The 13,571-nt window shown below is 35.9% G+C and overlaps 1 protein-coding gene across 1 annotated transcript in view; it reads left to right on the top strand.

Moving 5' to 3' along the window:
• Positions 1 to 481: 481 nt before the first annotated feature.
• CDC42SE2 (CDC42 small effector 2) overlaps positions 482 to 13,571 on the top strand; it is a 173,464-nt gene continuing 160,374 nt past the window's right edge. Inside the window, exon 1 of the mRNA XM_069088090.1 lies at positions 482 to 618. The gene's annotated coding sequence lies outside the window, so the exon portion shown is untranslated. The remainder of the gene's footprint in view (positions 619 to 13,571) is intronic.

Here is a 13,571-nt window from a genome sequence, read left to right as displayed (position 1 = left end):
AGCAAGTCTTAATTTTATGGCTGCAGTCTACAGTGATCTTTGAGCCCCATATGAAATCTGACACTAATTCCATTTCTTCTCCTTCTATTGGCCAAGAATATGTTAGTTTTTGTGATGATAAGCTTCAAGCCAACTTGTATACTCTCTTCTTTCACCCTCATCAAGAAGCTTCTTAATCCTTCTTCACTTTCTGCTATCAGAGTAGTATTGTCAGCATATCTGAGATTCTTGATATTTCTCTCAGCAACCTTAATTCCAGCTTTTAATTTGTTTAGGCTGCCATGATGCACTCTGCATATAAGTTAGCCAGATGACAATATACAGCCTTGTTCTACTCTGTTACCAATCTTAAACCGACCAGTTTCCATGTTCATTTCTAACTGTTTCTTCTTCATCCTCATACAGGTTCCTCAAGAGACAGTTAAGATGATCTGGTACTCCCCTCTCTGAGGACTTGCCACACTCTGTTGTGATCCACACGGTCAAAGGTTTTCATGTAGCCAATGAAGCAGAAGTCGATGTTTCTCTGGAACTCCCTTGCTTTCTCCACAATCCAGTGAATGTTGGTAATTGGGTCTCTGGTTCCTCTGCCTCCTCGAATACCAGCCTGCTCTTCAGGTAGTTCTTGGTTTACATATTGCCAAAGCCTAGCTTGCAGAATCTTAAGCATGATCATGCTGGGGTAGGAAATGAGCCCAATTGTTTGGTAATTTGAACATTCTTTGGCTTTGCCTTTCTTTAGGATTAGGCTGCAAACTGATCTTTTCCAACCCAGTGGCTACTGTTGAGTTTCCCAAATTTGTTGGGATATTGAGTGCATCCCTTTAACAGCAGCATCTTGTAGGATTTTAACTAGCTCAGCCGGAACTCCATCATCTCCTCTAGTCTTAGTGTTAGCAATACTTCCTAAGGCCCACTTGACTTTATTCTCCAGGATGTCTGGTAGCTCTAGATCAGTAACCACACTATCATGGTTATTAGTAATGTTAAGATCTTTCTTGTATAGTTCTGTCTATTCTTGCCACCTCTTCTTAATTTCTGTGTACAGAGTAGCTCATAGTTTCATTGAGCTACACAATGTGCCCCTCAGCCATGACAAAGCAATGATCGAGGAGGGGTCCAAGGTTCCCACCCTTATACTTTTCTGACTACCCTGGATTTTTAGGGGAGACCTAGGCTCTTGCTGCCTCTGGATGCAGCTTAGGTGGCTGTAGACAGCCATCTGTAGGCTGTAGGCAGTCTCTGGTCAATGCTTGGAAGCAATTGGCTGGCCCCCTTTCCTGCTTCTTTTGAACTTCAGTGCAATTCTAGAGGGGAAGAAGTCATTTACTGGTGTTTCATACTAGTTTTGATCATTATTTATATCTATTACAAACTTTGGCATTTTGTTGGAGTGCATTTTATCTCCCATTCAGGCAATCTTCTTGGTCAGAAGTCTCCATATCCATTTCATTTAAAGCAAACAGTTCAACATCAGAGATTACCTTTACTGAAGCCAGTATGTCTAGCATATTGATATTTATAATATTATGTGATCCTATTTAGTGCATCTTAACAAAATTTCTGTATCTTGAGTTCAATATCTGTGCCTTACTTTAAAATGTATGTTTATTATTATTTAGAATTCCTTTGTAATTGTTACACTAAAGCATACCACCATCAATCTTTAAAAAAAAATCTATCTTAAGCCAAATTTTGGCTCTTGGCTCATAAATGATATAAAATGCTTTGTCTTCTGTCCAGAAATTATATTTTAAACTGACAACAATAACTATATGTCTCCAGAACTCCAAGTTATAGAAAATAAATTATAGCTTAGTTTCAGCATCACTACCAATGAGAAATTGAAGATTTTAGAGAAAATAACTCTCCATTTTATGATAATAGGCAGTTGAAGTTCAAAGTTTGAATGTAGTAAAGGTGCCAGAAATTTTAAGAGATAAGGAAACTAAATAATAAAATATGGTATGCTTGTGGGGTGGGGGGGATTGGCAGGGGTAACAAGGAAATATGTCCACATTGTAAGCTTTGAGAGAGAGAGAACATGTTGTGATAGCAATAATAATGTTTTGGGAGTCAGAGACCTGGATTCAAATACTGCCTTTAGCACTCAATTGTCTGTGTAACTGGACAGGCTATTTAAACCCTGTGAGCCTAAGGTTAATTCTGTGCCAAGTAGGAATGATAATACCTATCTTCAGAGGTTGTTGGCAGGCTTGTATTTTGCAAATCTTAAAGGATTATGTTAACATGAGTTGAATATAAATATATATTTCATATAAAAGTATATTTTACATGTACATGCATGTATATTTCACACAGTACATGGATATTTTAGGACTATGACATAGTTGAATCTGTTGAATAAGGAGGTATATTGAAATGCATTTTCATTCTTACCCTAATCAATGATTTGCTGAAGGCCCAATTAAATGTTGATAGTTAAATACATTAGAACATTTATTATCAAAGCACCTTATTATTCACAAAACCTGGTTCCACTTTAGATCAAGGATTCTTAACCTGAGGTCTGTGAGGTTTTTTAGTGTTTTGATAACTATATTTCAGTTGGTTTCCTTTATGATCCAATATATTTTATTTTAGGCATATTAAAACATTATTCTGGAAGGGATCCATAGGTTTTTCCAGACTGCCAAAAGGATCTATGGCAGTTAGATTGAAAGGTTAAAGACCTTTATTCTAGATCAAACCAAGTCTCCTATGTACATAAGAATATGTAATCTTTCCATTTAAAATTAAATGAATTATCTCTGACACCAGTTTTATGATATACTTGTACCATACTAGTTGAGAATGGTCATAGTACTGCCATTATCTGAGATAAATCAAGGACTTAATGAGTTCTGAAGTTATATCTGCAGACACTTTAAAGTTATATGGTACCTTAATATCAGTGAGGGCAGAGACATCAATTGTTATAATACCCATTTGTGCTTGAGAGGCAGTGCAGCATAGTGAATAACATGTTGGACTTAGAGATAAGAATACAGACATTCTTGCTTTATGTAAGTGACCACTGATCTTTATTCCACAGACCATAACATGAAGCAGTTTTTGCATAATGTGAATTTTCCCATGGACTTGGGTAAGTTAGGGAGGGAAGAAGGCACAAGGGGGCTTTGTGCCTGTGGAGAGAGGGGTTGACACATGGTTGAAAGACTTGTGGGGCCAGGGATTGAGAATCAAGAGCAGGACAAGAAATGGGGGAGGGGATAGAGGGATAGTAAGACATAGGCACAGACAGGAGTGCATTAGCTACACTGTGGGGCTAGGGACACATGCAAGGCACCCAAGTGTAGATAGAAGGAAGATAGATATGCAAGGCCAGGCAGGTGGGCAGAATGGGGCTAAGGTCTTTCATATATTGCTGGTCTCAAGCCAAGCACCCTATCCTGTGGTGATGATGTCTCTGGGCTTCTGTTCTTTTGCTTTCACTTGGAGGTTTTTTGTTTTTGTTTTTTTTGTTTTGGTAAGGGAATGGGAAGCCATGGAGCAAGTGGAAGGGTAGGAGTAAAGAGTACTATATAGTATATAATATAGTATATTAGTACTATATAGTAAAGTTCACATAGGCTGTTTTTTGAAATGTGGATATCATAAAGCTGAATTTGCTTAATGCAAAATTACATAAAGCAAGGACCGTCTGTACCTGAGTTTAAGTCCTACTTGACCTTTGTGACCCTGAGGACATCTGAAAACTCAGCCTCAGTATTATCCTCATTTATTACATTGGGATAATAAGAACAATTATCTCACTGTGTTGCTATGAGCTTACTATTTGTAAAGCATATTGAAAACTCAAAGCAACTTGTAAATACCAACTAGTAGTAGCTGTAGCAATCTGTAGCAGCAAGCACCCTAGCATACCCAGGATGGCTGCCAACACAGGTTCTTAGTTCTGCTTTTCTAAATAAAAGCAACTCAAAATGGGTTAACAATCTTGCTTTAATCAAACATATGACATTTACCTAGTTCAGGGGAAAAAGGTAAGCACCCTGAACTTCAGAGAATACAGAGTTTACAAGCAGACAAAAAATACAGACAGAGAAACAGATCAGCAGACAGGCTTCCAACTGTCTGACCATTATATACATACCTAGTCACAGTTGCCAGAGAGGGAGGCACCAACATCTGGGTTTTCAAAGCTGGGGGCTCAACGGCTGCCCAGAGTCTCATCTGGTCAAATCACACAACTCTTCTCAAAGTGAGCCCCAAAACAAAATCTCACATCAGGGTATATATAGCCTTCTCTTGGCTCAGAGAATGTCACAGCCCTCTTGACCCACTGCCCAATCACAAAGCAACAAGATGTGGGCATTCCTGAAAAACAGTCTCCTGCCTCAGGCTCCATGTGATCACATTCAGCCTATTAGGGGGCAGAGTATATTTTCAAATCAAGGAAGGTTCTCAGAGTCACTTAGGCCTATCAAAGGGCCTAGGGGCAGGGAAGATCTTCAGATTCCCACTCCCATAACACAATCATATTTATTGTCATTAGAGGAGGAGGAAGAGAAGTAATATCAGATATTAGAAGCCAAGTAAAGTAAAGATAATGGCTTTATGTAGAAAATTCATACTCATTAAATAGTACTAAAATTACTATTAATAATATCTCACATTTATATAACAGTTTAAAGTTTTGCATGAATTATTTCATTTGATCCTCACAATAACCCTGTGAGGTAGATGCTGTTATTATCACTATATTATAAGGGAGGAAATTGAGGTCAAGAGAAATTAAAGGACTTGCCCAGGACTACATAGCTATTAAATCTTTCCTTGTTTGAGTGGAGTGTTGGTAAATGGAAGGTACAGAGGGTAGGTTACAGCTGAACATACTTTGTCTTTTAGTGGAATATCTTTAGATATGGTAAGAGCCTAGAGGAAGTATTAATAGTGTCTACGCAATATTAGTTTTACTTTCACAATTAGGTTTCTTCAAAGCCGGGAAGAATATTAGATAAATAGCCCCTTGCTCTTGAAATTAGATTTCTTTGAAAGGAAAATAAAAATAGACATACAAGGGAAAATAGGTTTTTAAAAACCAAATAGGTTTTAAAAACCAAAGAAAAATAAGTTACATAAAAAATCCATCATCATAGCATTTGGGGAAAAAAAAAGTTTATATTTTAGGTCTTTGGGGTCATAGAGAGCTTTATTATATAGATGATATCTAATACATTAATTGGCTTGTGATATGTCTGACACTGTTGAATATGAATAGCAAGGTCCTTTAAAGAGGCTTTTTTTCATTAAAGGTTCTGGATGAGGGCTAGTAGTTATTCAAAAAACAATTAAAGTATTGATAGCTTTTAACTACAGTGGCTCCAAAGTGAAAAAGAAATTCTCTTTTTATTTATACCTCAGAATTTGAAAGATAGAGCCAAAGTATAATAAAAGAAGTGAGTAAAATATGGCCAGGGCTCAAAGGGGAGTCCAAATTTTTAAAAATGTATATGTCTAGGAAGTTAAATTTCTTTAACTTATAATTTAAAGTCATGGGTTTGTTTGTTTTTTTTTTCTTTAGGTGGTTGGAATAAATCTGTTGTGTTAAAATTATCTTATTTTAGTCATATGACTAAATGATGTGTAATTTGTTTTCATAAATGGAAATATTTAGCTGAATGCTATGCAGTGCTTAATTTATAATGTTCAATTTATTTATAATGTTCAATAAATAAATGAATGACCAAACAGTTTCAAACAAGTGATGGGAAAATATACCTCACACTCTTCTTTACAGAATTTGGGGACCATGGGTATGTTGCAAAAACCGTGACTGATATTTTCCTGAACTACTTTTATTTGTGGTTATTGCATACTTTCATTTTCTACTTTACAAGAGTTGACTGTGAATAGGTGGAAAGGAAAATGGCTAAATTTGGAAATAAAGACAATGTAAAAACAAAAGATAGAAATAAAATATTTTAAAAGCAGTATGACAGAGGTTTAGATTGACTGTACAACTTATTATTACTGCTAAGTCAATTAAATTCATTATCTCCATTCTGAGAACATGCCTGAAAAAAGAAATCACCCTTTGGGGAAATTTGAAAAAGTTGAAATTTGGTATTCTAATGCCTCTAATGTAAATATTCCAATGTGCTTGCAATTATGTTTGGTTTTAATTATCTTAAGTACTCTTATCGCCTTTATTTTTATTACAGAGTTAGTACCTCCATACAGAAAACATACCTTATTGTGGTACAATCACCCAGAAACCATGAATCTTCTATGACAAATTTAGGTGTTTTCATATTAATTTTTAAATCATTTTAAGTAAAATCATGGAAAAAATGTTGATACTCTATTCATAAAAACAGAAAGCAATAGACTTATAATGCAAAATCTTGACTACATCTTACATTAGAAGGACACAGTTGGGAAAATCTAATTGTGTTTGAGCATGTCTGAAGAATATTTGCTGAGACCTTTAATTTTCGTAGGAAATCAGGTCATGTGGTTTTTTTTTTTGCTAAGGATGGATTATACTCATTAATATTTCTTGCAACTTTGTTGAGTAGTTTTCTGAATTTACCATGATTAATTGAGAATGAAATGTTTTTAACAAACTGATTTACTTTCTATGAAATTCTGACTTAAAATGTTTACTTTAAATTGTTTTAAAATATTAAATGTAGTCTGAAATTTTAGTGTGTTGGCTTATCTATTCTTATAGTCGTGGAATTCAAAAGGGAGAGGGAAACTCCTCTGTATACACACTCCACAAACTACATTCTTTGCTTCTATTGAAAATTGAAATACCACAACTATTTCTACACCTAGCAGTAATTTTATATTTTGCTATAGAGGCAAAGTGCTTAACCTTATACTTTTATGAAAGCATTTGAATACTTTTAAAAAATGTTTTATAGATAGAAGAATAAAGTACTCAAAGTATTGAGAATCACATTGGAATGAGCAAAACCTAATAATTTACTAAGTGGTATTATTTTAACCAGCTTATCCTTATTAACCTAAAATGTTTGTTTGTGGATTTTTCCTGTCAGAGGGTAGGAAAGGGGTGTCTTTTGGATAATAATATATAAATATGTATTTCTTCTTTTGGTAAATTAAACTGAAATGACTTGTAAGAAGTAAGATAACACTATTTAGGTTCTGATGTATAATGGAGGAAACACCTCTATCACTATTTCTCCCCTTTCCTAGCTCTTGTCAGAAAATAGGCAGTCATAATAAATTTTGACACTGCCACAAACTTTTTTTGGAGAGTTTTATGTGCATGTGTGTTTTAAAATGTAAAAGAAAAAAGAACCTTTTATTCACTTGTTTTTCCTATTCACTTCTCTACATCCCTTACTTCACCACAATCCTTCCTTCTTTGCTTCTCCCACCACCATTTTTTAAAGTTTTATTGCTATGTTTTGCTTTTGTGTGACATTCATTGCCAGACATACCCCTCCCTTATCTTTTACTCATAAAGGAAGTTTAGAAATTTCAACTAATATACCAACCATATCTGACATGTTAAGCACCATTCCATACCCATAGTTCTCCATTTCTTCAATGGAATTAGAGACATGCATTTTCTCATCCCTTGCCCAACCCAGCAGTGTCTAATTTCACATTGTTATTCTTTCCATTTGCATTGTTGTAGTCATTGTGTATATTGTTTCCCTACTAATTAACTTCATCCATTCACGTAAGTCTTTCTAAGTCTTCACAGGGTGGCTGTGAGATTCAAATGAGATAATGTTTGTAAAGTTCTTAAGACAGTACTTGGCACATAATTGGCTTAATACATGCTTGTTCCCTTTCTTATTACTTCCCCCCCATGGTTTCCTAAAATTCCTTACATTCCTCATGGGTTACAACACAGTTATATTTCAGTATATTTATGTACCACCATTTGTTTAACCATTCTCCATTTACCACTTTATTTCCAGTTCTTTGCTCACCCAAAACGTTCTATTCATTGCCAAGGTCTACCAAAAGAGTCCCCACAAATACCGACTTGCAAGAGCCCATAATACTCTTTCCTACAATACAGTCCTACAATACATTTGATTAATTAGCACAACTGTGACTCACACAGGGGGTCTTCCATCCACTTCCACCTGATCAGTCTGTCCCCCCAAGTCCCCAATGGAAGCTTGATTTCTTCTATGTATTCATTTGGAATCTCTCAGTATTATTATAGTAACCTGGCTGACAATGTCCAGCAGACTCTCATATGGTGGTGGCCTCTCCCCTTTTCCAGGGCATCACAACTTGGATGTAGGGCAGATTGCCTTGAGGTCCTACAGCTAGTATAATCCAAGCCTCAGGGTACCTTGTCCTTAGTCTTAAATAGATTCATCCCCCAAATTTGGACAGAGACTATAGTGGCTCAGGATTGCCAAGTGGCATGGGAACCTTAGGCTTGTGAGGGGCTGAAGGGCTCTTACTCCCTTTCCTGGATTTCTTAGTACAATTTCATCAGCACACCATTAGAAAGTGATTAGTTGCTTTCTTATCAACCCTATGTTTCAGAAACCACATCCAAAGTTCCTAGTGGGAGAGGATAATGTTGTCATGCTCTGCCCATCTATAAGGCCTTTTTCTACCACCCTTAGAGCATTCATTTGCACCCATAACTATATTTGTCCTCATTTGCCACTATCATCCCACTCTCTCACATTTAACCAGTTGATTTGGCAAAGCCTGTATGATTGTATGATGAAGAGTCATAGTTATGGAGGAGCTTGCCTCCATTCTCGTGGGGCTTCTGCCAAAACATGAGACCTAATAGAAGAGCTGCATAAATCTATTAGATGCAACCATTCCTTTCAGGAACCCCTTCCCTTGTTCCCCATAAGGGAGCCAACTGCAACAGGAATTCATCTTTATGTGGCCGGGTATGAATAACTCCCCATCTTAAGCACCTCAAAAGGGACTGGAACCCCTAATTGACTTAGTCGAATTTTTAGAAATAAATCTTCAGAGAGCTCCCCAAGTCTATGAAATTCCATTACATAGAAAATATTCACTTTTACTCCTTTAGACCATGTCCCCAGAAGCTGTTGCTCCAGTGAATCATCTGGTTGCTTCTTTTTTTGTTAATCAAAGTTTCTTTGTAGTGAAAGCTGACCTTCGCTCTTCCAAGTGGAACTAATAAAACTATGAGGTATAGTGATAAGGTAAGTCTAGGGCTATGTTGTCACTGGTGAGAGTTCTCAAGTCTCTTCCTTACTACTGTCATTCTCCTCTCTATGATGGGTGGGGCAGGGCAGGGCGAGACCTTATTTCTATCACCAGGTTCATGGGTTTCTGGCTATGGACAGTTGGTCCAAATCCCTTCAGGAGAGCTCTTGTCACTTGTGCAGGTACAAGTTGCATTACTTGTTCTTCACCCTTCAGTGTGTAGTCCTTTAAAAGTTCAGAAAGGGTTAAATTGATGTCTCCAACTATTATAGTTTTGCTATCCATTTCTCCTTAGAAACTTAAGTTTTCCTCTAAGTACTTAGATGCTGTGTATTTCTTTATCTATAATGCCTTTAAATGTAATGCATTTTCCCTACATGAAAGGATAATGTGATGGAGTCCCTCCCCCATCTCCCTCATGTGTATTAGGCTTTTCCTAAAAGACAAGGAAGCTGTCCTTATGACTTGGTTGGCCCAGGGGACTCAACTTTGATTAAGCTTCCTGGTGGCCTCAGACTGTAATGATAGAGCTTCTTGTTCATCTAAGGGCAGAAAAAGTTCCATTCATGTGGAGTTGCAATCTTTCAGACTTGATGCAAGGCTATGAGAGTCACCACACTATCCTTTTGTTCTTCAGACTTGTTACTTTATGGAACAAAGGGGCAGGAGGGGAGGGAAGTCTACTTTAGCTGAATATTGTATCCATCTTGTCTATGTTATAGCTAAGTAACCCTCCTTTCATTAACTGTTGAATGATCTGTGGGTGCTTATTTCATTCCACTATCAAACCTAAACTACCAGGGTACTAGTTTTAGGCCTCTCCATTACATTATGTGACCAAAATGATAAATATTTAAATTCAAAGTTTCCTGTTTCATTTTTAAGCTGTTCTTCAACTGTTTCAAAAAATATTTTAATGCCTGACTTTCTCCAGATAAATTATCAAATCAATTTCAGTTGTTCTAGGGTATATTTTTGATTGAATACAGAGAGTGTAGGTGGACACAGGCTTAGTATTTCTAGCTACAGGGAATATAAATGGCTATGAAATTTCTTTCTTAGTGTAAGGAAGATATTCCAATCTCTGGTCAAGCTAGTTGTAAGAATATTGGGGATGTTGTTTTTGCATTCATTAATAATGTTATGTGTGTTGCATATATACTCTGGGGTTCTTTATCCCAAGTCCCACATTCACAGGTGAGTCTCAGTTGAAGACTTTATCTTCCCCCTCAGGATTCTAGAGTTAACCCTGAAGAGTCAAGGGAAATTTTCTAATGATATATATTGCGTTGAACCTCCTCTGTTGTGCTTTCTCCTAAGATTCAGCTGAAAATAATTTTAGTCAGCCAGTTGTCAATAACTTATATAAAGTACTATTTGCTGAAGTGGTAAAATAAGAACAGTTGGTACAATTGTCCATGCAAAAGTGAAACACTGTGAAATACTCACCCACAAGTACAAAGGGTCTGGGGGAGAAATAAACTCAGATTGAGAGCACATGGGGCAAAGGGCTTCTAGCTGTTGGAAGTCCTTGCCCATCATTTGTGGTATGCTCAAGAAGTTCCCCATAGGCATGATGTAGACTTTTCTACCATAGTCTAAAGTTTATGATTGATTAATTGATTGAGAAATATTTTCAGCAGTACAGTATAGTTTTTACTTTTTCATATAAATATTCCAAAAGATTCCATGTGTATCCAGAAAACTGCCTCTAAACATAAGTAAGCCTTTTGTTGCAGCTATGGGTGCTGGTTGTTGAAGTCTTCTTCATGAAGAGGAGGGAGCAACTGCCAAAGAGAAGAGTGTGTCCAAGGCCACACCTAAATATTGATACATGTCTGGTCTTTGCCCAGATGATTGCAAGTCCAGAAAGGGCACAAATAGACATAATCTTGAAGGAATTGTCCCTAACCTCTCCCAGAGAGGTGAAGTACTCATTAGCCAGCTGTCCCCCACAGTAACACTTGAGAGCAATATCTTTCTCCAGTAGCAACACCTCACCCTCTTACCCCCCACTCCAGTCCATCCCTTCAAAGTACCTCCCAATTTTCTTATCTTTTTACACTTTTTACACTTTACACTTCCCTCCATGTACTCTACTAGCCAGTGACACAGGCTTCTTTACTTTTCCTTAAACAAGACACTCTATCTCCCAACTTAAGGCATTTTTGATGGCCATCCCCCCAAGCACAGGATATTTTCCCTCCTCATATCTATCTCCTAGCTTTCCTGGCTTCCTTCAAGTACCAGCTAAAATCCTACCCTCTACAGGAAGCATTTCCTGATCCTTCATACATACATATATATAATACACACACACATGTGTAGTTGTTGATCTTTTCTGTTTTTCAACATATCCCAAATATCCCTTCTTTTCCTCCTCCTAGAGCGTCATCCCATATGACAAATAATATTATTTTAGAAAAGGGAAAAAAATCAGCACAACTGATCAATACATTGAAAAAATCTGAAAATGTGCAACGTGTAACATCTATGGTCCTCCTACCTCCACAAAGGGGTAAGTTGGGGTTTCTTATATCTCTTCACATATCCTGCTCAAATTTCATAATTTTGTTGCATTTAACTTTTTTATTTCTTGGTGTTTACCTGTTCTTTCCATTTACCTTATTGTAGTTACTGTGTATATCGTTTTTGTGGCTTTCCTTATTTCATTCTGCATCCTTTCATATAGATCTTTCTGTGCTTCTCTATATTTATCATACATCATTTCTTATAGCACAGTAATACTGCATTATATTCATATATCACAATGTGTTTAGTCATTCCCCATTGACTTAGGAGTATATGGAGACATTGTTCTTATCAGTGACTTCCTTGGGGAAGAAGGCCCAGTAATGGAGTCATTGGTTCAAAAGGTATATATATTTTAGTCACATTATTTGCATAATTCCAAATTGCTTTCCAAAATGGTTATACCATTTCATAGATCTACTGATAATATATTAGTGTGCCTATCATTCTACAACCCCAACAACATTGAATGCTGCCATTTTTCTCATTTGTGCCAATTTTAAGAGTTTGTGGTGAAACCTTCACAGGATTGTTTTGATTTGTATTTCTTTTATTATTAATGCTTTGGAGCATTCTTTCATGAGGGTATTAACGCTTTGCAGTTTTTTTAATAGTTGTTTGATCATATGCTTTGACCATTTATCTATTAGGGAACGTATATTTGTCGTAGATGTATGTATACATAGATGCCACACATGACACATCTATCTTTATGTTATATGTGTGTGAGTGACTTTGTTTATATATCTTGGATATCAAACCCTTATCAGAGAAATTTAATTCAAAGATTTTTTTTCTTATTTGACCACCTTGTCCTTCTTATCCAAAATATATTAATGTTATCTGTGCAGCTCTTCAGTTTCAAGTAATCAAAGTTATCTATTTTATCTTATGTAACTGCTACTATTTCTTGTTTGGTTAAGAACACGTTTCCTACCCATATCTAAGAGAGGTATATGCTTTATCTCTCCTAATTTTTCTATAATATGATCTTTGATATTAAGGATATATAGTGATTTAAAATGTATTGTGGAATAAGGTTGAAGGTGTTGCTCTAAGCCTCATTCTACTAGATTTCTTTCCAGTTTTTCCAATAGTTTTTTTTTAATCAAGGAGTTACATTCCTAGATAATTTTGTTTTACATTTTATCAAATACTGGGTTGAGTCCTCTTGTTTCTGAATCTCCCTTTATGTTCTGTTTAGTCTCTCTATTCTTTAACCAACACCAGATGGTTTTGATGACTGCTGCTTTATAATATAGTTTGTTTTGTCATCCCCTCTTTTTTTCAACATTTCCCTTGATAATTCAGCCCTTTTGTTTTTTCAAATGAATTTTATTATTATTTTATCAAGTTCTGAAAAGTATTTTCTTAGCAATTTGATCGTTATAGTATTAAAAGTGTAAATTAATTTTCTTAGTATTATAATTTTTATTATATTGTGACAGCCTAGGAATGAGTACTGGATATTCCTCCAGCTATTTAAGATGTTCTTTATTTCTTTTTAAAAAATTAATTAGTTTATTTTAAGTTTTCAACATTCACTTCCCTAAGATTTTCAGTTTTAAATTTTCTCTCCCTCTCTCTTTTATCCCCTTCCCAAGATGGTGTGTAATCGGATATAGGCTCTCTATATACATTTATATTAAACTTATTTTCACATTAGTCATGATGTAAAGAATAATTGGAACCAATGGGAGGAACCACAAGAAAGAAGAAATGAAACAAAACAGAAAAAAAAGAGCAAATAGTATGCTTTGATCTGTATTCAGACTCCATAGTTCTTTCTCAGGATGTGAACAGTATTTTCCATCCTCCCTTTTGGAATTGTCTTAGATCCTTGCATTGCTGAGAAAAACTAAATCTATTGAACT

The sequence above is a fragment of the Petaurus breviceps genome, unplaced genomic scaffold (genome assembly GCF_028583685.1).
Source record: "Petaurus breviceps papuanus isolate PSGF00001 unplaced genomic scaffold, PetGlider_PUasm1.0 184, whole genome shotgun sequence".
Taxonomy (NCBI): domain Eukaryota; kingdom Metazoa; phylum Chordata; class Mammalia; order Diprotodontia; family Petauridae; genus Petaurus; species Petaurus breviceps.
This window is presented reverse-complemented; position numbering and strand designations above follow the sequence as displayed.